Source organism: Buteo buteo, chromosome Z (assembly GCF_964188355.1).
Source record: "Buteo buteo chromosome Z, bButBut1.hap1.1, whole genome shotgun sequence".
Lineage (NCBI taxonomy): Eukaryota > Metazoa > Chordata > Aves > Accipitriformes > Accipitridae > Buteo > Buteo buteo.
In genome coordinates, this window is record NC_134204.1 from 50,249,822 (window position 1) to 50,272,991 (window position 23,170).

General features: G+C 43.3%; 1 protein-coding gene across 3 annotated transcripts in view; it reads left to right on the forward strand.

Annotated features, from left to right (window-relative positions):
- Positions 1–4,816: 4,816 nt before the first annotated feature.
- SYK (spleen associated tyrosine kinase) overlaps positions 4,817–23,170 on the forward strand; it is a 55,927-nt gene continuing 37,573 nt past the window's right edge. For 2 of the 3 annotated variants that reach the window (XM_075020561.1, XM_075020563.1), the window contains exon 1: positions 4,864–5,029. The gene's annotated coding sequence lies outside the window, so the exon portion shown is untranslated. Of the gene's footprint in view, positions 4,839–4,863; positions 5,030–23,170 lie in introns of those variants that run through there. The other variant, XM_075020562.1, reaches the window with a different exon arrangement.

Consider the following 23,170-nt stretch of genomic DNA (forward strand, 5'->3'; position numbering starts at 1 on the left):
ACTTTTAGCTGTAGGTACGGTCAAGTATCAAGAACTTGAACCTCAGACGAGATTGTCCATCTGTGGTGGTGTATATTTTGTTGCTATGTATTTCAGAGAATTTAACATTCAATCAGACAACAAAGCATCAGCTTAGCTTACAGCATTCCCTACTATGGAAACAGAGAAGGCATTTTAAAAAATGCTCACCTTCAGCCTGTAATTACCTTGAGAGTAAGCCGCAGCAGTACCCTTTCTGCTGGAGCAGGATTCCGCCAGTGCAAACTATATCTGCAAAAGTACATCTGCAAATACCACTACACCTGTAAGCCACAAACAAACCTAAAAATTCTTTCTGGAGAATGAAATAAGTAATAATGCTTCAGTATGGTAGCTTAGCTGAAGAAAGGTCTATTTCAACATACCTACTTATACTTTCCATTAACCATCTATTCCCCATAATAATGAAGACAGGTAGTGGGAAGGCAACAGAATAGACACGTCATAATTCTAAATTTCTGAAGTTTGGAGAGGCTGAGTTACATAATTACTTTCATATTGATCCTACAGTGAGTGTTGTAAACAGATTCGGGAATATTCTTTTAAATCATTTAATCAACTCTATTGTGATTCATGATAGGATAAAAAAACAGATTTGAAACAAACCAGTGGTGTAAATTTCATCATTACCAACAGCAATACCCCTCTGTTCCCACCTGTTAGGTTCTGTGAGTCCAAGGAGTCACTGCTTTCACTACACAGAAAAAAATGGCAGATCACATGTGGAACCACCAGAGCAGATGATGACTGTAACAGTGTCATGGTATGTGAGAAATTGTTCAGGTTTTTTATACTGGGAGAAATCTGGACTTTGTCTACAGTAGAAGTCAAGTCCAACTTCAGGGTTGAAGTTTTACCAGAAAGAGACATGGCATTTCACGCAGGTTCCATCTCTCTCCTCTTCTACTAGCATTGATTGGCGTGGCACGTGGTCATGTAGTTGTAAATCTCCCACCACAATAGATGTACCCTGACATTAAGTAACCTGTCATGCCTCCTGAAAGCAGAGGTCTTTCATATCATCTTGTAATAATGAAAGCATTGAAAGTCCCTCAGATGTTCCCCAAAAGTACAGAGGATTACAGAGTTAATTATTGCAGTTATTATACAGCACAACTAGTGGGAGGCTATGTACAAACTATTGGTTTCTACTGTATGTGTTCATACATTAGAACAGGCAGGAGATTTCACAAATTTACTGAATTTTTCCAGAAAACCCAGATATACTCTCATCAAATTTTGCCAGACAAAAAGAGAATTTATTTTCCTTTATTGATTACTGGCATCCTATAGAGTTAACACACGTTACAGAAAAGCTTCAGAATGGTAATATATATGTTAAGATATGATAATATGTAACATTAGATATTACACATTGTGAGTCCCCTAACAAAAATAAGTATAGCAGAACTCCGTAACACAATTATTTGTATTAAATCTCACATGAAAAGAAAGAAAAAGTAAACTGTGGACAGCATCAAAAAGTATTTACTTCTCTTACTGGATTTCCCCTCTACTGCTGCTATGGGCTGACCCAGTCCGGCAACCCAGCACCCACTCAGCCGACTGCTCAATTCCCCTTCCCCAGCAGGACTGAGGACGGAATAGCAAGATCAAAAGCAAGAAAAGTCATATGTCAAGACGAAGACATTTTAATAGGTGAAGGAAAGGAAAAATAACTAACAACCAAGTGACACATAGGTGGTCACTCACCACCTCCCACAAGCACAGAGTTGCCCAGCAAGTCTCTGAGCTGTGGCCACCTTGGAAGACAGCCCCACTCCTCCACCCTTCTTCATCTACCCCCAGTTTTGCTTGCTGAGTATGGTATGCAATATCCCTTTGGTCAGCTGAGGGCAGCTGTCCCAGCTCTGTCGCCTCCCAACTTCTTGTCCACCTCTAGCTTACACCCTGGGAACAGGGACAGAGAGGGAAAAGGAGAAAGCCTCAGTGTTTTGCAAGCAGTGTCCAGGAACAGACAAATTATTAGTGTGCTATCGATACTGTTTTAGCCAAAGTCCAAGACACAGCATCATATTGGCTGCTATGAAGAAAGTTAATTGTATCCCAGCCAGGTCCAGTACAACTGCTCATGTATATTTTAAAGCCATGCAGTATTGATTATTTTTTCAACAACTTAGGATGAGACTTCTTAAAAACCAGCTCATAGTCCAATAATGATTTTCCAAAAGCTGTTTCCTGCAGATTATGCTCTGTTCACATTTGGATGTTCATAGGAAGAGAACTGTGCCATCAAAACGTGTCCAAGAATTAGGTTTTCCAAATTCCTCACTTTTTTCAAACATGTAGGCAGTGCCAGTTAGAAACACATTGCCACTACAGCAATTACCAAAAGTCCCACTGAAATGGACCAAAACCAGAGACCTTTTTAACTGGTATGAAATATGAGAGCTTTGTACATTGGTGGCTCTTTTAACTATCAGGGGTGTATGGTCCATTTTGCAATGAGGAGAGAGAGCCAGTGTTTCGCCATGGAAAATAACGCCTGTACCCCACATTAGCGCTAACTTTGATTTATAATGGGGAAGAAGGAAGTGGACTTTACCTCCCAGTAGCACTGCCCATCATGGGACAGGATGCCATGTCATGCAGCACAGTCGCAGCTGAAGGAGACCTGCCCACTCAGGCCTCGGCCGTGGCCCCTTGTGCCACTCATCAGCCCTGCATGACCCAGAGCAGGAGCAGTTTGTCCCTGGACAGTCCCTGGCAAAGGATAGTTGCCGCCTTTTGGCTGTGTGGGGTCATGTGCAGTGGGAATTAATTCCCTGTGGCACAGAGTGTCGAGGAGGCCTTGAAGAGGGACTTTTGTTCAGCTCAGTGTCTGGGCACACTGGAATCTCCTCCACACCTGGAGCTGCTAGGAAAGCATTTCTGATGGAAATACAGGGTGGGGAGTGGGGAATGAAACACAACAAGAAAGGAGATACTGTGCTATGGTAGGCCCCTGTGTTGCTCCGAAAGGAAACCCTGTTAAGAGTCATTTTCTCACCAAAGTACACACGAGCACCAAAAGACACAGAACTTCAATAGTCACCGAAAGCAAGCATTTTCTCCTTAAGAGAAGCCTGCATCTGATACACTTCGATCCTCTGTCCCAAGCGTGGTCCCAAGCAGCGGCATGTCCACCTTACAAAACCAGTGACCTGCGAGGCAATGCCACAGCCACTGGGACCCAAGCCACAGGGTACCAAGGAGACGCCCGTCGCGGGGACCCAAGCCACGGGTACCAAGGGGACCCAAGCCACAGGGTACCAAGGAAACCCCCGTCACGGGGACCCAAGCCACAGGGTACCAAGGAGACCCCCGTTGCAGGGACCCAAGCCACAGGGTACCAAGGAGACCCAAGCCACAGGGTACCAAGGGGACCCAATCCACAGGGTACCAAGGAGACGCCCGTCGCGGGGACTCAAGCCATGGGTATCAAGGAGACCCAAGCCACAGGGTACCAAGGAGACCCCTGTCGTGGGGACCCAAGCCACAGGGTACCAAGGAGACCCCCGTCGCAGGGACCCAAGCCATGGGTATCAAGGAGAGCCCTGTCGCGGGGACCCAAGCCACAGGGTATCAAGGAGACCACCATTGCAGGGACCCAAGCCACAGGGTATCAAGGAGACCACCATTTGCAGGGACCCAAGCCACAGGGTACCAAGGGGACCCAAGCCACAGGGTACCAGGGAGACCCCCGTCGCAGGGACCCAAGCCACAGTGTACCAAGGAGACCCCCGTCGCGGGGACTCAAGCCACGGGTAGCAAGGAGACCCAAGCCACAGGGTACCAAGGGGACCCAAGCCACAGGGTACCAAGGGGACCCAAGCCACAGGGTACCAAGGAGACCCCCGTCACAGGGACCCAAGCCACAGGGTACCAAGGAGACCCAAGCCACAGGGTACCAGGGAGACCCCCGTCGTGGGGACCCAAGCCACAGGGTACCAAGGAGACCCCCGTCACAGGGACTCAAGCCACGGGTACCAAGGAGACCCAAGCCACAGGGTACCAAGGGGACCCAAGCCACAGGGTACCAAGGAGACCCCCGTCACAGGGACTCAAGCCACGGGTACCAAGGAGACCCAAGCCACAGGGTGCCAAGGGGACCCAAGCCACAGTGTACCAAGGAGACCCCCGTCGCGGGGACTCAAGCCACGGGTACCAAGGAGACCCAAGCCACAGGGTACCAAGGGGACCCAAGCCACAGGGTACCAGGGAGACCCCCGTCGTGGGGACCCAAGCCACAGGGTACCAAGGAGACCCCCGTCACAGGGACCCAAGCCACAGGGTGCCAAGGAGACCCAAGCCACAGGGTGCCAAGGAGACCCAAGCCACAGGGTACCAAGGAGACCCCCGTTGCGGGGACCCAAGCCACGGGTATCAAGGAGACCCAAGCCACAGTGTACCAAGGAGACCCCCGTCATGGGGACTCAGGCCACGGGTACCAAGGAGACCCACGTCGTGAGCTCCCAGGGACAGCCACATCGCGCGGCGCCAAGGGGACCCCCACCACAGGGTCCCGAGCAGCCCCACGCCGCGGGGTCCGGAGGAGACGGACGCCTCCTCGCTCCCGGCAGAAGCGAAGCCGGAGGGGCCGGGAGGCCGCAGCCGTCCGGGCCGGGCCAGGCCGGGCCACGGCCGGGGCCGGGCGCCCGCCCGGGCTGCCGCCCCGGAGAGGGGGCCGGGGGCACGGCGGCTGCGCCCGCTGCGGAGGAGGGAGTGCGCGCCGACACCCCGTTGAGGAAGTGGCCGCGGCTGCGAGAGAAAACGAGGAAGCGGCGGCACCCGCGGCGGTAAGCGCGGGTCCAGACCCGCTTCGGCCGTACCCCGACCCGGCACGGTACGGCCCGGCTCGGCTCGGCGGAGCCGCCCGACCGAGGGCTGCCTCCCTGACGGCTCTCTCCCGGCGGCGGCGGCGGCGGCAGGAGGCGCCGGACGGCGAGAGAAGGGGGCGGCACGGGGCCGAGCGACCCCCGGGTGAGCTGTGAGTAGCTTCGCCGGGCCGCCGGCATCGGGACCCCGCCGGCGGCTCGCCCGCCGCCGCCGCCCCTTCCTTCCCTCCCCGCCGGGGCCGGGGCCGGGGCCGGGGCCGGGGCCGGGTGGGGCGGGCGGCGCTGCTGCCGGCTCCCGCGGGGTCCGCGGGTGCCGGGGAGTTTGGGGCGGGCGGGGGGCACCGTCCGGCCCCGCGGGGTGAGTGGCAGGGCGCGCCGGAGGGAAGCGTGAAGGGGCGCCGGGAAGCGGGAGCGTCCCGAGGAGCGGCGGAGGCCCGGCGGCACTCCGTCGGGGAGGGAGGGAGGGAGGGAGCGGCCGGCCGAAGGCGCACCAGCCTGAAAGCAAGGTGAAACCTTCCTGTATTATTACAGTGTTTCTGAAAAGGAGTACCGCTAGCCCAGCGTTTGAGGAACTTAAATCTAGAACTTAAATTAAAAGGGGGAAAAAAAAATAATTTCATTTTATCTTGATACGTTATTGTGGTGGTAGGTTTTTAACAGAACAAAGCGTACACAGAAGTAGGGCTTCTGTCTGACGGGTGCACGGTATGTCAAAGATTTGATGCCTGACAAAATGTCTTTACAAGAGTGTTTCTTTCTTATCAAACTTCCCTATTTTGTTTCCAAGAAAGCAAATGTAGTCTGTTACTAAAAGTGCTGACCGGAGTCGTTGCTCTTCATTTCATATGTTCAACAGCATTATTCAGTTTTCTTCTTTAGCGCTGTACTGCACAAACTTCGTGTCGTAGTTGGTTAGAAGTGTTTGAAGTGGTGTTATTTTGGACAAAGATAAGCTATACTTTTGTTAGGTGACACTGACTCCAGCAGAAGAGTGGCAAGTGGAGTCCCCCAGTCTGGCCAAATTACATCATATATTGTGAAGTACTTCCATTTTAAAACAAAATTATTCCTTTTAAGGGAATTAACGGCTCATAATATTTTTTTTTTATGTTCTTTTCTGTTAGGCTTCTTTCATGTTTTTTTTATCCACAGAAGCTTAGATCTCCTGAGCCCTTGGGTGGAATCTGCGGCCTAATCCCTGGGCACAGCCATCCGGTACAGAGCTACTATCAGCATGCAAAGCTGTGTATTTTTACAGACTTGGAGGCCATAAACTGTAGCAGTGTAGAGTACATCGAGGCAGTTCACTTAGAGGAACTGTGACTTCTTTTTTTTCATCCCTTTGTTGAGCATTGACTGATAAACAGACAACTAAGGAAGTTTGAATGTTCTTTATGTTCTGACAGTTATTCTGGGGGGGAGAAAGATTATAGTGTGGTGAAGAGAAAATAATTTGAACTTCCAAAGGGTTTGGAATCAGATACGATGCTCAAAAATGGCTGAAATAGATAAAAGTAAATAATTGCTTCAGTTTTCACATTCACTTGAAATAACTGCAAAACCTCAAGAGAAATATGGTTGAAGTGTTCTAGTTTTGCTTCTGTTAAAAAATATTAACACTCTGTCAACGCAAAGGTGAACTGTGCAGTTCTCCCGTTTTCACGGTGTTGTGATTCTGATACAAGAGCAGAATTTGATCTGAAGTCGCAGGAAGACAAAAACTGAAATTTATTTTTAGAAGCAGTTAGTGGGTTATGTTGAGCACAAAATAACAGTTTAGAAGACTGATGGTAAAATTATAAGCTGGACTTAAGCACCTTTGAAGATACTGATGACTAAAACGGAATGATGTAGGGGCATTTCCTTAGTCTCCCATCCTTTCTTTTGGATCTGTCATGCCAGAGGCACTGGAAGTGGGAGAAGTCCCTTCTGAAATGTGTGTTGTGTTCAGAGGTCATGGTTTCACAATCATAATTATTTTTTGCAAATTACACTTCTTTTTCCCTTCCTAATGCTTTTCCAATGTGCAGTATTTAGCAGAAGACAATGAGTCTGTTGTCACTGTTGGTTTGAATATCATGACTTCCACTGAAGATACTAGGTAGTGTCATCCTTCTTCCAGCTTTATAGACTGTTGGATCAGTGCCTTGAGATCTGCTGTGTGGACATTAGACAGGCTGTGCCGGAGACTGCTTTCAGTTGCATGTGTTTAGCTCCAGAATAACACAGCTGAAAAGGGGAACTTGTCTGGTTTTATATCAGAGTTACAAGGAATACAACACTTATCATGAATGTAGTAGTTACAGAAAGATCGTTCCAATGAGCTATTTAAAATTACTTCTTTTTTACTTAAAGGTTTACACGTGCTTAAGTGAGCTACTCCACTGGGGTGAGAGTACTTGTAGCATTCAAGGTGCCTTTTTAAAAGCTGAAGATGATCTTGCAGGCATTTGTGAGCGTGAGTAGTAAGGTTCAGTCATAAGAATGAATACTTCTCACCTTGCAAGGATGTGCAGGATCAGCTTCTTAATTTCTAGTTTAAGAAAAAAATAGCATTTTATTACAGGGAAACAGTTTCATAATCCAATTTAACAGTAGTTTTGCTTGCATCTGACAAAAGAAGAAAATGTTGGGGGAGGACGTGATGGTAGCTCACTTTATGTCTCAGCTGGCATTTCTAGAAATGCTTTTACAAAGAAACGTTCCTAATATTTGCATCACTTTTACAGAGAAACATTATTAATTTCTGCAGTTTAATTTAAGCCCATTGATGACTCTTTTGAGAAAAAGAAGCCCTGGGCTTTGTAGGATCATTCCCTATTCTTGTAAATGTAGAGGATAGCACAACACACAATTACTAATATTTATTTGGGGCATAGTAAAAATAATTTGATCACAAAGTTGTTGGTTAATGTTTGCATTTTCCTCCTTTAATTTAAGGTTTCAGCAGTAAGATTACATAGTTGATGTTGTCTAGCTTTTATTTTCATGACACAGGGTAATGTGAAGGCATGCAATTAAGCAGAAGAAAACCTTTTGCCACTGACTTCTGCATTGCTTGTCAGTGTGATGGGGAAACTGTACTTGCACAGTACTGCAAGTGCAAAAAGTGTGAAGGAGCCTGTATGCTCCTGCATCAAAATAAGTTATTCCAGGATTTGCTGTAGGAAAGGGTAATTGATAAATATTCATAATGTTTGACACAAAATATCACCTGCCTCAAAGAAATAAAATTATGTAGTTTGTCTTTACATTCCAAAGTTAAAATTAGGTCATAACTTCCTGTCCCTGTATAATGACTAAATGCCACTTCTTTAAATGTTATTGTTGTTGTAAAAAGGAAAGAAAGGGGGAAAATATTTTTGAGAGTCGCAGGGATCCTAATATTCTAAGGAGACTTCAGTATATGCAAAATGCCGCAAGCCTTCCCCTTCTACCAGGTATCAGAGCAACTAATAAAAAATTAACAAGTATTAGAACCTAAATAACCAGTGTACAGGAGTGTGATACAGAAGGTTTGTGCGGTTTCACTATCACTCCATTTATAACTAGCTGATGTTGGAATGTATTAGTTTGACCAGCTAGGACTACCCTGTCGTTTCTCCATCTTTGTCCTAATTTGCTTTTGGACAGGGTTCTTCCAAACAGATAGATATGGGATGCCAGGTGTCCTAAATGGACAAGTCCAAAAGTATGTCCAACAATTTCTCTTCTTTTCAAAATGCAAGCAGGCAACGCAAGGAATCTTTCAGCACTGACACTGAGTAGAGGCAAGATGTGAGGTGCTAAAAGCCTTTGTAAAGAAGTAGGACTTGTGGCACTGTAGGATGCAAATACAGCGATGGAAATCCATGAGGCAACTCCTAGACTGGGAATGGAATTGAAATTGGCAGGAATCACAACTGTGGCAGGAACACAGGCAGGAAGTGTTAGAGTAGAATATGTACCAAGGAAATGGGCATCCAATTGCCTGATTATTTTAACATCATAAAGTAAAAAAAGGGGGATGCTTTTTTATAAATACTTAAAAATCCTTATCTTAAGCAACAGATTCAGTAAAATTAGTAAAAGGACCAGGGGTCATCATCAAATACATCAGCCACAGCCTACCTGTACCCTCTTGGATAGTCTCCCTCTTTTTTTTTTTTTTTCCCCCTGTTTAGATAAAGTAATGAAGTAAGTGAGAAAATAAAAGGAAAAAGCACAAAACTTTTGAGACCACAGTCTCTAGAACATGTTGGAGCCAGTGTATTTTCTCTTAGCTAAAGCCAGTGTGACTGAGAGCACCTGTGGGCTGCTAGAGCTAAAGTGCTAAAATGTGTGCCACTGCTGACCACTGAGTGTGTAGTTCTGCTTTTAAAAATTCTACTGCCAATTTCAAAGTAAGTTGAAGTTTAAGTAAGGATTATTTTTGTAAATCAGATAATGGTACTAGCTATCTTTTGAATCAGTGCACCATCTTGCAAATTTCTGAGAATAATGACTTATTTAAAATGAGTATCAAGAGGAAGAGTGCTGCTCTGAACAGTTCTGGTCATGCATGCAGCATGACCCCAGAATTGAAGTGGGCATTGAGGGAGGCTTTGGGTAACTATTCTGTCCTCGGTTATCATGTGCAGTTGGTAAATCTCATGCTGCCTCAGGTGAGCTGCACGACTCTGTGACAGTCTTCATCTAGTGGATGTAACAAAGATCTGGTACGTAGGTACTCCTATGCACAGAAGCGCAGGAAAAAATCCAGTAAGGGAAGAGTGAACTCAAACCCACTGAAGCCTGCTTTCTGCAAAGGTTGCAGAGCTGTGTTCGCTTGGAAGCAGTGGTGTGTTGAGGGAGTGCTGTTGCTAGTGTGAAATCCTGTAGCCTTTGACTCCCAAGGGACAAGTTTCATCAAATGGAGGCAGCTTTTTGGTATCCTGGTGTAGCAACTGTCTGTAGTGACAATTACCAGGGGACCATTTAGCTATGTAACCATTGATGCTGTGCAGAGAATTGCACAACACGAGAAAAGAAACCTAATTATGAGCCATTTTTTTCCAGCCTGGCAGTTTGTCGTGCACAAGCTAGGGAAACACTGCCTGTTGGCCCAGAACGTGCTGAGGCCAGGTGCATCCTCTCTCTGCCCAGACCGATAAACGGGCCTTGTCAAGAGTATTTCACTGGTTCAGGTGTTGCAAATAGGCTTCCTCCACGGGAGGGGAGGAGAAGGCTCGTGCCTCTCTCTGTGTAGCGTTTCTGGAACATTCTCACGTTTTACATGAAAGGGGAGGTTACAGTTAATCCATGTGGTCATTTGCTTTCTAAAAGGGATTCCTACCTGCTAAGAGACTGTTTGATCTACTCTTTATAGCGATGAGTAGTAAGCTTTAGCTGTGCTGCTTGTTCTGAGGATATAGGGTGGTATGGGGAGAGGACACAGTCTTTCCTGGACTGCTCATCCACTGATAGGCTAATTGATATGAGGAGCTTTTTTGCTATGCAGTCTGCCTTTCTGATGTGTATGTCCTCACAAAAGTTAGTCAGGAAGAGCTGGCTCCTTTGCTGGAGGATACTCTTTTTGGACACAAGCCTTCCTTTGATCTGGCTCGTAATTAAAAAACTATTACATAGATTTTAAGAAACTGGTCCTTCATGTTGGCAGTCTGGCTGTGTGAGCTAGTATCACATCTTCCTTTAAAAACAAAACAAAACAAAAAACCCCTTGTCCTTTCTTCCTTACCGCTGTGGGTGTGAACTCTTTCTGAGTGTAATTGCCAGCAAGAGATGAGGCATTGTCAGTTACAGTGCCTCTATAGCAGAACATTAACCTTGCTATACCCTCCTACCAGGAGCTTTTCAGAGAATAAAGTAACATGGCACAGTTTTTATAGGCTCTAGAAAGTGGCACTGAGAAGTCTAGATCAGTTTTGTAGAAACTTGCCTATTGTAGGAGTTTGAAAAGCAAGTTATTTTTGTTCCTGCAATAATTTCTCTACTTTATATAAAGCAGGATACCGCAGACTGTTTCGGACAACAGGTAACCTTGGTCTGAAAGAGGAACCTTCCTAATTTTGCCGCTCTAACTCACAATGAAGCCAGTCCATTGAGGCATGTGTTCAGCAACAGGTTTTAGCGATCCTAAAGAAAGAGCAAGACATTTCAGAGAAATGAATTAAGTATAATGGGATCCAAATGTTCTTGGTTTGTTGTTCACCTAACAATACACGATTGCTAATATTTGTGGCTAAGAAACTGAGATCGTTATCTACATTTGCAGCCTCTAGACTGGGAACTAAGTAGAGACAGACAAAGCTGCACAGAGAAGGGGAGTTCATACCCTCATAATAGCTTTGGAAATGTCAGTCTGTGACAACTAAACAACGAGTGAAAAAAAAAGTTGAAGATACTTACTGGAACCAAAAAGCAAACATATCTTTCGGGTCTGTCCACTAGTAAAAACAGGGTGGTGTTTATCCCAAATTTTGAAGGAAAAATGTGACATTTTGTTTTAGTCCTATGACAGCTTTCAAACTTTGAGGCTCCTGTAACAATGGTCAGTTTCTGCTGGGATATCTTTTATTTTCAAGATGGAACCATTACTTTTCTTCTATCTTCTGTTTGATAGTAGTGACTTACTTCTGGAACTGGTGATGCTTTAGTTCTGAGAGGTATCTTGTTTACCAGAGATTTTGCTAAAAGTACCACAAGGAATGAAAAACAAAGTTATGGAATGTGCATCTATCCATGCTTGGGCCCCAATCCTTCTGAATGAAGCCAGTCTTTCTCAGTTCTCATAATAATAAAAATCCACAGTATCACCAGCTCTGTGCTCAGAGCTGCAGTTTTCTCTTTTTGTGCGTGTTTGGTGATTGGGCAGATATCCAGGTTTTGTCTTCCTGGAAAATGAGAAAAATTTTGGTTCAAGTTTGGTGTTGGTACAACATTCTGGTAGATCTGCTTCTTTCTGGCAACTTCTTTCTGAGTTGTGCAAAACAATTGACAGTAGCGGACCTTGGAAAAAGATTTTGGAGTAATTTTTTTTGAAAAGTTTAGTTATAGTTTGATGTGTCTTGGTTTTACTGTGCTATCTTGTCCCTAACAGTTTTGTCATAGCTGTCTCTGTAAAAATTCTTCTGTAAAAATAAGAATATATTCCACCTGAAAACAGGCTATGCTGACATGCTTAATGTCACTGTACCTTTGAACCTGAAAATATCCAGGCTGTTGGGTAGGCAGTTCCATCTATTTTAACTGGATCTCCTTGCACGTAGGCTGATAATGTTTTTGTTTTGCTCTTTACACATTTTCACTGACTTTATAAGTTCCTTTCACAGCTCGCTGTGTGCAGCCATAGTAGCCTCTGCAGTACATAAAGGAGTTTTACTTTTTACTGTATTTCTGGAAAGGCACTAAACTTGAAACAAAACCAGAGAGGAACTTTATATATTATGTAACTCAGCTCAGCAGTTCCTGAGGTATTCAGAGGTAGTTTTGGGCTCCATGAGAATGACTTTTGTAAATGCATCCCAACCCAGGGGGGGTTTTGTCGGCATTGGGAAGAAACAGTTACTCTTGTACTCTTCCATAGTCACTGCAGAGCCCACAGCTGGTGTTGCTGAAGGTCTGTCTGTGCCCAAAGAAGTTTGTTCACACCTTGTCACAGTGGGGAATAAAAGAGATTAGAGAAAGGTCTGCCTGGAGTATCCTGAATGCTTTCCTTCTGAGGTTAGCTCATCCCCAGCGGTTCCACTTTTTGTATGGTGGTTTAATGGGTACCGATCACAGCAAAGGGCTTTGCCCAAAAGGGAGCAGGGTTCAATACAAACGATGGCATCTGTTTTAAGGCAGAAATACTTGTTTTGACAAGAGACATCTTTAGCCAGAGGCAATGGTTGCATTTGTGACAGTGTAAGAGTTCCCTGGAAAAGGAGACAAGGGAATGACTAGTAGAGTATGGCGAGGATGTGGAAGGAAGTGTTCATATTTTTGTGTTGGTGGTTGTTTTTTTTTCTTTTTCTGAAGCGGAGGGGGACTTTGTTTGTTTGTTTGTTTTCTGTTTTTCTTAAATATCTCTGAAAATCATAGAGTTTCTACTGCCAGGGAAAGAATAATTCTAATCCATAAAAGCCTGCCTTTTTTTTTTTTCCAGTAGCATTCTGAGCTTTTTAAAAGATCAAAGCAGAAAAACCTTTTTAGAGGAAAACTATGACATGTGAAAAGGTTACCAAAGACAGGAGAGTCCCAAAAGGAAGGTGATGTGGAAAAGAGACACTAGATTCCTAGCATCAGTGAAGAGGTTTTTTTTAGTGATCATTGCTCTTCCATGACCTCAGTACAGAAGCTTATATAGGAACCCCCTGAATAACATACAAACGCTGTGGTGCATTTTCTAAGCATCTGTTTGCCTTATAATAGGGCAGTAATAGTGTTGCCAAGTCAAGTAGTATTTCCTTAGGAAACATTTCAATAGCTAGAGTGCCTGGAGTAGTCTGATGGTATCAGAATGTCAGATGCAATTTAGAATAAATGAAGGCATTTCTGGGATGTTTCGGTGGAGATAAAAACATATATCTAACTGTATGCAGTATAGGTAAAAATTACTCTGGAAAGCAAATCCAAAGAAAAATATTTCTAAAATCACAATTCTTTGAAGCTAATAATAATTTTATGTGCGTTTGTGATTTTTTTTCAGTTCTTTGAATGAATAACTCTTTTATACAAGAGAGGAGATAAATGGTGTTTTCTCTAAACCTTGTAGATGAAGCACCAGTACCACCTGTTCAGCAGGCAGGTTTTGTTCTAACGTGGCCAAAATGCTGAGGATTTACATGAACAAGGGCATTGTTTTCTCTTTAAGCTGAGAAAGGTCTTAGCAGGGCCACTAACTTTCAGAATCATGAGGACACACAAAACATGCCACAGACTGGACAATCCTACAAGTCACTGATGGTGCAGAAAAGTCTTCTGAGCCCAAAGCTATGTTTCCTGTTTGTTCCCAAACAGACTTTAATTAAGCTACAGTTCTGTAAAAGAATACATCTCAGCATTTAAAAACCCTAGCAGGAACACTGTAGTTATCCTAAAAGCATTGCAAGAAATCAGAAATATCTGAAAGAATGAAAATGCTTCTGAAACTGAACTACTATAAAGTAAAATACAGAATGTGGCATCCAAGACAGGTATGTCTGATAGAACTGCTAAGTAGAGAGACCAATGTTGAAGAAGTAGTAAAAGTGAAATTTGCTTAAAAACTAACAGGTATGCTTTGTGTGTCTGTCAGCATTGCCCAGGAGTGTGTGTGGAACAACATGAAAGCCTTTGGAGATGAAAGAAGGGATGTTTTAGAGTCTGAAGTGCAGGGGAAAAAACAGTGCAGCACAATGCTTACATCGTCAGTAAAAGGATGCAGAGATCGGAGATGGGCATTTGATTGCATGAGGAATACTTCTCATGGAGAAGGTGGAGAAAACACATGGGGAAGGGGGCCCAAGCATGAGTGATGGAAAGGTTGCTGTAGGCTGTAAGCTGATTAGAGGCACAGTGGGTGGAAGCTGAGACATGCTGCCTTAGGCATCAGTACACAGCCGGGGCACTTCCCTGAGGAAGATCAGCATACTGGAAGAAACACGTTAGTGATCCCATGTATATCACTTTTCCCTTTGAGACAGTACTACACACATCTCTTTCAGTATGATGAATGGGACGTTGTTTGGAGATGTCACTGTCGACAAAAATTGTAAAAATTATCAGTGTTACCAGTTGAATTAAGTAAGATTTCAGATTTTTTTCAGCAGGTCAGAAAGTTCACCTTAGTGTCCTGATCAAAGTCTGGTTTGTTTGAATGACTTGATAAAATGGTATTCTGCATTCATTTCCTTCCCTAACGACTTAGTTTTAAACATTTACTGTGTTCTTCCTTTATTTCTGCATAATTTTCTCATAAAAATTCCTCTCCTAAGGTCTGGATAGAAATTAAATCTTCATCTTTATGCAGGAAGGTAAAGAAGACATTTAAAGGTAATTTGATGAATCAAATTAAGACCACCATTCAGATGCCTAGACAGACTAGAAGGTGATTTTAAAGGTGAAGAAATGAGAATAGAACAATTGTTTAAATCCATTTTATTTGTTAAAGTACTGTAAAAATGTAAATATCTGCTTTAAATGTGAGGCAGTAACAATGGATTTATAATACCTTGATGGTAATTATGTCAGAATTTACATCAGTTTGGAGTATATCATTAAGATTATACTAAACCCTGAAAGTACCAAAATATTTAATATACTATGTGAAGTCATCATCAAATACATATCTCTAATTCCATGCATGCTTAATTCCTTTCAGCTTTTAGGTGTGTTACATAAGGTGGAAATGTAGAAAAGAAACTTAGAATGAAAAATTGTAGTGCTGTTCACAGAGGCACACATCTTGATTCCAAGAATCCTAATTAAACAAGAATTTTAGAAAAAAATACTTATTCACATTGTTGTAATATTGTTATTTTTTAATGCGTACGACCAGAGAACTGTTGAAGTTACACAATGAGGACTTAAAATGTCACTGTGTGCTAGAACAAATCATTTCAGTCAGCATATTTTCATCATTCTGTGCTGTCTAGTGAGCCTTTCTTATGTCTTTTGCATGCAAAAGATCTTGCTTTGAACTTTACTTCTTTATTTTCATACATTGTTCACAAAATACTACTTTGAAAAACAAGGGAAGGGAAAAAAATAACTGTTGAAATAAAGAGCTTATTTGGAACACTGTTTCACCCCTACATGGCTTTTGATCTTTTGTCACACTTCAGTCCTTTTACTCATTAAATAGTTGGACAGGTAAACTAATCAAGCAGCTGTCCCTAAGTCTCCTTCAACGTTCTTGTTTGGTCTTTGTAGAAAGATTCATACTCCTATTTATAATTTTTTATGTTAGGGTGGAGATTAGTACCTCAGTAACACTACGCTCACTGCTATGCAAACCCTTCAATAAAACAATTATTCTACCTTTATCCTTGTCTAAATATAAGACATGAAAGAGAAGCAAGCTAAAGGTAGCAGTATGATCAGCACAGATTCTTTCTAACACTTTCCAGGTGAGTTTTCCTGAGTTTTGCTCCTCTGTTTTGTAAGAAAGTTCCATTTCCCTACATGCATGAAAGGTGTGAGATCCTAAACTCTTGCGTTATGTCTGGAGTACTCACTGCAATGTTGATGAGGAAGCTGCCTGAGGGGAAGTGGGTACCTAATTTTCCTATGTATTTGCATAATATTTTTTTTCCCTCATGTAAGGTAACCATGATATTTGCTTGCATTTGTAGCTTCCTTAAAAGTCAAATTTAATGGCTATGGGGACAGTTGCACTTTAGACCCCCTTTTACAGTAACACTCAAGTGCATCTCTCAGGTAACCAGCCACACTTCCTTCAGCCCTCTCAAGGGTAAAGCCCTTTGGGAACTTAATCTCCATTCTACAGTCTCACATTTGTAACTGTGCTGACTTGACAATCTCAGCATTATATGTCCCCTGGAGGAATTTGGAGGAGGAAGGAAGTATGAATCCAAATACGTTTTCTTCTACTCTATTACTGGTCGTAGAAAGGTGTTAAACTCCCGAAAGGAAGGCAAGATTTTGAAAGTCCAACCAGAGAACAGCCATCTCAAACTCAAAAACTCTGCCAAAACAGATAAGAATTTTTTAACCATTTTCTAATGGTTTGTGTGTATATTTGGCTCCTTGCATGTCCATGGGACACTATATCAGTCCAAACATTTCCTAACGTTGCTGTACACTGAATAGTCTTCATATATTAGACATGGTGGAGAAGCCTTGTCTGAAATCCATCATCATTAACCTGTTTTGCAAAAGTAAATCAGCCTTTGTTGTCTGAAACAATTACAAATAAATCACTTGTGAAATCTAAGCGATCATAAGCAACCTGCTGCTGTTCTTTCAGTGATAACTGAGAAATCATCTCCATATGTTATAAACTGTTAATAGCTGGCCTTATTTATTTGAGCTTTGAACTTCTCCATTTTACATTCTGAAGAGTTAAGAGATAGTCCCTCATCACTGCTGCTGCCATTTCATCTAAATTGCAACCAGTGGATTTTTTTTTTCCTCTCTGTTTTAAGAATTATAAACTGGTAAAAAGTAAGAACATTTTTAAATGTACCCATCATAGGAAGGCATTAGGTGTAGTGTAGAAACATCCTTTTAAAAAAGTGAAGAAAATATTTTTTTTCCTTGATCTTTAGCCAACATCTTGACTAAAAGCTCATAGGATTATGAGAAAATAAAATCAGATGTGAGAGTTTTTCTGACTGATCTGTGAAATACAGATTTCTGTAGAAGCAAATTTTCATAACTTCAGACTACTGAATTTGTCCCATTCCATGTAAAACTTTAAGTTGAAGAAGCAAAGTGAGAGCAGTCAGCAGCTGAAACCATGCAGTGCTTATCCAGCTAGCGTAGACCAATATTGAGCATTGGCAGAGGAATTTTCTAGTATTCCTCCCAAAATATTGCCTTGATATCTTTCATAATTTAATTACAAACTTTTAATTTATATTTTACAGGAGTAGCATATGGTAATTTTATGTATGACATATAATGACATATATTTTCATTAAGGAGGTCACTGATGGGCTGTAGCCTTGCCTTTTTATGAGAAGTGATAATACTCAAGAAATGCTTGAAGTTTTATCTATATTTGTTGCCTGTTTAGTTTCGTACATAAATATTTGCTCTCTGTGGAAGGCTGTACGGTTTTAGTTTGACTTTTGTATGGAGTGGAAGGGTTAAGTCACCTGCGTATGAACTGGCTTAGTTCACGGACTTTCAGATCTGTATGAACTCAAACTCCAAATGAGTCTTCAACAAATATCAGTGAAATGGAGCAGTTTGTAGTGAACACTGTATCTCAAGATCATCATAAAACAAAAGCCTCTTACTGTTTATTTTAAAGACAACAGAACATTTGCCTGTACTCTAGGTCTTGGAAATAGGTATGCAGTATGCCTGAGAATTTCTGTCCTCTTGGGTACCATCAGATAGATGCCTGAAGAAGCCAGGTGAGGGGAGGAATCCAGAGATGGCACTTACATTGTTCTCATTATGATGAGATGTGAATAATTTAGGGCATAAGCAGTATGACTAAACATACAAAGTGTTCCTTTTTCTCACACATTTTGGCCCAAGTGAGAAGCACATAGAACATGTTGATAGGCTTCTAGGAGCTGGTGTGACTGTACTTGTATTTATTTGTTTGTTGTCGTTTGGGAAGTCATTTTGTAGGTATGATAAGCAAAGTCAAAGAAACCAGTTTTGCACCTGGAACAGCCCTTTTTACTGCTCTTTCATTCAATGTGTTAGTCAAAGCTTCTATCAGGAAAATTTTAATCTCCTTATAGAGGCATCTTTTATGTCAGAAATGAATTATTGCCCACAGTCTTCATCTCAGAATTATAAGAAGTCTTTATGATGCCCTTAGCTAGAGCATCCAGCACCTTAAAGAGGACATGTATTTTAATGTTTTGTTGTGACTGAAGTTTACCAGAGAATGATGAATTCTTGAACAAACGTTTTAGGCAATTCTGGGTTATCATAGGCAATGTGGTCCTGCAACTATGCAAGTTGCTGCAGCAAAGTCATTATCTGTGCTGGAATGAAGTCTCTTCACAAACTGGAGATTGTGGAGCGTATCGCCCCTGCCTGCTGCTAACAGAGGTCATAGTGTCAATAAGGAATCCAAGATGTCTAAATACAGACCTATCAAAGACACCTACTTTTTACCACTCAAGACTCCATCATATCTATCGTTTCTTAAAATATTTTTATCTGCCCCTCTGAGCCATTGTCCTTCTGGGCTCCAAAGTCTACTTTGGTGTTTGTGGTATTTCTTGTATTTGAGAGAATTCTGAATTAGCTGTGAAGTGCTAGGTCACATTTCAACTATTTTTGCCTGGTTTTCTAAAGAAACTGGTTTATGCAGTCACCATCCTGTCAGGCTCTCCCTGATAGCTTTTTACTTTTGGCCTGATTTCTCAGAGGAGAGGGTCTCATGGACAGTCTGATCAATCATTTGTGGGAATAAATAAAGTGCCCAGAGGAGAACAAGCTTACGCAATACCCCCATTGCATAAAAGCATGAGCTCAACATGTGCCCGTTTTTCTAAGCCTGCAAACAGAAAAGAAAAAGCTGCAGCATGCATTTCCCTGGTATCTAGTAGTTAATGGATGAGGAGGAAGCTGCGGGTACTTGAGTTGGTGCTTGACATTTATTTTAATACTCACAAATACGCTGAATTGTCAGCGGTGGAAAAACTTGGCATTACAGATTACACAAAAAGCAGACCACCAAAGAGAACTTGTGTCTAGGCAACTCAACCTGGAGAGTGTATAGTAACTACTGAAACTAATCTGAGACTGAAAAATACTCTGAGGAGTAGCCTGATCTGAAACACATCAAAGTCAAAGTGAATTTTGATTTCAGTAGCCATTGCGTCAGATCTCTTTGTAGCCAGGGAATGAGTTTCCCCTCCCACCCCACCCCCACCCCACTTTTATTTTACTAGCTCTTAATTTCATTCTAAAGTTCTTTACTCTTTTTAGATGTGAAGGACCTAACATTTTTTAAAGTCTGAAACTAAAGGTATGGAGAAAAGGAACTTCCATTAAATACTTCCCTGAAAATAGATTCCCACAGATAAAGAGTGTGGTGGCATTTTTCTGTTTGAATTTTGTTCACTACAACATTACTGAGGTGTTTTGAACAGGTACTGCAGTGCAGTACCATTCTTGGCATGACGATTGTATGGGATTATTTTGGCCTTTTCTCTAAATTAGCTGTACAGTGCTGGTGAAGAGCCAGTGTGGATCATTCATCCATCCATGCATTCGATGTGTCTGTGTCCATGCTGACCTCCTTACCGATATGTCAATGGAAACCTCCTGCAGTCTCAGGATTAACATTTGGCAGCTGTCCCCTCTGTGTCCTAGCTGCCTCTGCTGTTGAGGACCACAAAGATTCACACAGAATAGAAATTATAGCAATTGAGTTTTTGTTTTAATTGTGGTGGAACATGGCTTAAGCTCTTTCCTTACTGAAAACCTAGCAGCAAATCAGTTTTCTTCCATGCTTCCTGAAAGTGAGATTGAAGACTTGGAGCCTGCCTTCAAGAAGCACTTTGCTGGAGGTGGGATGATATATGTTCATCTAACCAACAGTATCTTTGGTGCAGAGTGGAGTAAGAAAGTATGACATGATGATATGGGCATGTCTGAGGGAAACAAGTAAGCAGGAATGAAAGAAACAGGAACTAGAGCATTCAAAGCCTCCATATTCAAAATGACTTTCAGATTAATAGAATCATAGAGTCATAGAAACATTTAGGTTGGAAAAGACCCTTAAGATCATTGAGTCCAACCGTAAACCTAACACTACCAAGTCCACCATGAAACCACGTCCCTAAGCACATCGACATGTCTTTTAAATACCTCCGAGGATGGTGACTCAGCCACTTCCCTGGGCAGCTTGTTCCAGTGCTTGAAAGCCCTTTGGTGAAGAAATTTTTCCTGATATCCAATCTAAACCTTCCCTAGTGCAACTTGAGGCCATTTGCTCTCATCCTATCGCACTTGAGAAGAGACTGATGCCGGCGCTGCCTGGGGCGGCTGGCTCGTGCCGCCGTCCCTTGCAGCAGAGCTGCTCTCTGCCATGTCCTCCTCGGCACCCGACGCTGTGTCCTGCCAAGAGAGGCATGCAAAGCCCTGGAGCTTGTCTGGTGCTAGGACTAGAAAAGCCAAGGAAGCCCCAGAAGGCTGTGGGAGAGGGGAGGCAAGGGCATCCCAAAGGCTCTCTTTGTGGGCTGGAAAGCAGCACCCACAGCCCTGGGGCAGGGCAGAGAGATCTGGGGCCAGGCTGGGATGTCCCCCTATCGCTGCACCACCTTGGTTGTGGGCTGCAGGGGGGCATGGAGGGTGAGATGGAGAGCAGGACGGAAAGCCCCCATCTCCTCCACACCTCCCCAGTGCTCAAGCTGGGTCAGGCGAGATGCCTGGTGCAGGCTCTGACGAGCTTTTGGGGGGCCCTGGGGGAAGAGCTAGCACACCCAAGACACCCAAGCCCCCATGCTCTCCCCCAAACACCACCAGGTTAGCACAGGGCTCCTGCAGGAGGTGGTCAGGGAAGACGGAGGAACTTGCTGAGAGTCGTCATGGCTGCCGATGTCCCTGGCACCCTCCTCACACCCACGGTCCTGGGACAGGTGCTGACAGGCCCCGCAGCACCGTGCAGCAGGGCAGAGGAGAGAGGAGTGCTGGAAGGGACTGCCTTTGCACAGCACCCAGACCTGCTCTCCCCCATGCCAAAGCTGGTAGAGCAAGGTGAAGGTCCTCCTGGAGCCTGCACGCCTTATGTGTGCGCCCGCAGGAGCCCTGGACAAGATGGATGGGCACAGGGGCTGCGGCTGTTGAAAAGCAGCAAGGTCAGGGGCTGTCACAGCCATTCCCTGGTGACATTACAGGGATGTCAGGGGCTGCCCCCTCAACAGCCACCCAGCCAGAAAGACTGACACCCCAAAGGGGAGAAGCCTGCTCCACAGGGTGTTTCCCCTTGTTAGTGTTTCAGCCACTACTTCCTATTTTGTATTATCTGTGAACTTGCTGAGGGTGCACTCTCCCCATTGTCCACTCCTTAATGAAGATCTTAAACAGTATTGGCCCCAGTACTGACCCTGCATTACAACACTATTAACTGGCCTCCAACTGGACCTTGTACTGTTGATTACAATCCTCTGGCCCCGCATTATGTTACTGATATAATGCATTCTGTTTAAGGAAAGCTGTCTTTGTCTTCATCTGGTGCAGTGGAAATTGTCATATTGCATGGTATTTTATGCAGAATGAATGTCTGATAGTGGCTTACTGAAGACTGCCTTCTTCTGTCTCTTCAGTTACACCTTTCTTTTGTAATTAATAAACAAAAGATATATCAGTAGATTAGTATGTGATCTTAAACCAGTAACCTTTGGTTGCAAACCACAAGAGTAATAAATAACATGCTGCACACAGCTCTATTTTGTAGGGCTGCAGTAACTCTGCAGCTTTGATGTCTCCCTTCTTTGGCAAGGTGGGAGAAGAGCAGAAGATCTGCACAACATGTGGTTTTTCCTGACTGTGTCCTGTCTAGTTTGCTATACTGTGTGAGCTTTGTTCATTTGACTTGTGTGTTCCTCCCCTCGCCTTGCCCCATTCTTCAAGTATTCAGAGAGCAGCACAGCTATTTAACTACTGTTTCTTGACCCAAGCACAAGAGACAGCAGATCACCTATGGTCCATTGATGGACCATATCTGAACTAAGCAGTAGGCACACCACAGCTCTGCCTGCTGCAGAGCTGCCAGGGAAGGTGCCAGCTTGAAGCACCCTGTGCCAAAAGGCCCTACCTTAAGATGCCCATTCTTCAGTGGCAGCTTTGCACTATGGACCCTCTCTTCTTGTATCGTCCTCCATAAAGTCCTCTTCACCTGTGCTCATGTAACTTAGTTGCATGCTTTGGCCAGCTGCAAGCTGAGAGGTCTATTAACCCCTTTCACATACATCCTGAATTACTTAGTGCTGATTCCACAGACTGTTGCATGGCTTCCCTGAAATTGTGCCCTTTGTTTAAGTGTGAAGGGCACATTGGTTTTGCTGCTATATCCTGCACAGCAATAGAAACAGGAACTGAACTTCTGATCCTTTTGTCCACTTCTAGCCAAGGTAATGGAAGGTGGGAAAAGAGAGCTGCAGTAACCTGAATAAAACACAGATAACAGTATTTTGTAGGTTAATGTTCATGGGTTTCATGCTCAGTATATATACATTTTACTTAGTATATATACATTGGAAAAAAAGAACACAAGCTGTGCAGTACTCTTGTAAATACAAAGAAACAGCTGTGGTTTTCCTTTGATATACTTGTAGTGTTGCCTAGTTAGCCTAAAATCTGCATAACACACTACAAGTAACAGAGGCTGTCACTTATTTTGTATAGTTGAGACTATTTGAATATCAGATTGTCGCAACTGAACTTAAAAGACAAGGAAATAAAAATTTTGGCAATTAAGTGAGATATTTCCTAAGGAAAAGTTTAATCTAACACATACAAGTAATACAAACATAAGCATGTACTGCTAGTCTTATTCAGCATTTCATGTGTTCTCTGAAAGTAATTTTTCAGATGATGAAGTCATTTTACAGATGCACAGGCAATACTTAGTGGGATTTTTCTTTTCTTTCTAGACTGAAAGAAGATGTTGAACTGTTCCTAAATGGAGT